This window comes from Lissotriton helveticus, chromosome 8 (assembly GCF_964261635.1).
Source record: "Lissotriton helveticus chromosome 8, aLisHel1.1, whole genome shotgun sequence".
NCBI lineage: Eukaryota > Metazoa > Chordata > Amphibia > Caudata > Salamandridae > Lissotriton > Lissotriton helveticus.
The window spans coordinates 1,306,314,875-1,306,316,340 of NC_136069.1; the positions used below are offsets into that span (position 1 = coordinate 1,306,314,875).

Consider the following 1,466-nt stretch of genomic DNA (forward strand, 5'->3'; position numbering starts at 1 on the left):
CAATTTATTACAAACATTTAGGGGTAGATTTTCAAACCCTTTGAGCTGGTTTAGCATCATAAAAATGACGCAAACCAGCGCAATTTTTTGTTGTCGCTATTTTCTTTCCAGTACAGAACTTGTTTTGCGCTGGAAAGCACTCTTGAAGTAGTGCCCAGCAGAGCGAAGCACTGCTTTGCGTTACTTTTCGCCAAGAGGGCGTTCGTTGGGTGGTACATGGGCGTTTCCATGCAACCACCCATACCTTTTGACGCAAAACCATATTTACAAATATTTGTAAACATGATTTTGCACCAAAAGTTAGCGCCCCTTCAGTTAGGGGCTAACCCTAGAAATGCTTTTATTTCTCCATGCTTTCCCGACTTTCCATGAGTGCTGCACTGTGCAGCACGTATGCAAAGTGGGAAAAGCTTTCCACCGTGTATAGGCATAGTATTTTGTACAGGAAGGATACCCTTCCTGTACAAAACCTATGATACACCATACAGCGCTAAGGTGTGTGCATGGCGCACAGCAGCTAAAATCAGCGCCGGCGCAAATGAAAGGGGAGGAGAGAGTCATATATTTGAAAATATGGCACTCTCCTGCTTTCTCCCTGTCGCGCAACACGGTGCAGCCTCGCTGGGGCTGCACTGCGTTGCGCGACTTTTTTTAAATCTCCCCCATAGTTGCTAAATTTGAAGTTTTGTTTTAAAATGTGTAACGGCTAATCAAAATGGTCACAGGCATTATTATTTATGACTTGTCTCGAGGATCATGAAAATCTCGAGGCAGGAGCTGGAAAGATGTGAGGGTGTGTCCACAGATTGCTCAAATGGGTGTAATTTTGATAATTATGTTTCCCTCGTCTTCATTACTTGAATCTTTGCGCGAGACAAAGTGTCACTCATAGTTGCTGAGTGTCCCTCATAATTACACTGAAATTATGAAAATGTCACGCATAAGTAATCTGAAACCCTGGCAGCTATGCTTTCACTGTGAAGCTCATATCCCAAGACAATGACACTGAGCAGTGCTAGTCTAGATTTTCAGAAATTTACTTTGTATCACTCTTCTCCTAGAGTGCTTATTATTCTGTGTGCAGAGTGAAGATGATTTTTTACGTGTCATCCTTGCGCAGGGGCCATGCTAATCTTCTCTGTATCATTCCAATGTTAGTAAGTGTGCCGCTGAAGCAAGCACAAAGATGCTTTTTTAAATCAACGTAAAGTATGTGTCATTGACATATGAGAACACTTCTGAATCTGCTTCCAGGAATCGAATAATTCTAAAAGAGAAAAGGCCTGAGCTACTCTTCTAGCTTTCTGGTTAACAGATGAAAGTAAATTAAAACCGTGCCATGATAAAGGTGTTAAATATTGTGATTCTGGTGCTGTACATTGGCTAAAAAATTATTTTTGGAATGCCTAAATCTGTTTTTCAGTTTACCAATCACAAGCTAACCCAGTGGCCATTTCAGGAAACAG

At 41.5% G+C, this 1,466-nt stretch overlaps 1 pseudogene; it reads right to left on the bottom strand.

The window, feature by feature from the left end:
• Positions 1-1,081: 1,081 nt before the first annotated feature.
• On the bottom strand, positions 1,082-1,182 carry LOC144774612 (U6 spliceosomal RNA; annotated as a pseudogene).
• Positions 1,183-1,466: the final 284 nt, after the last annotated feature.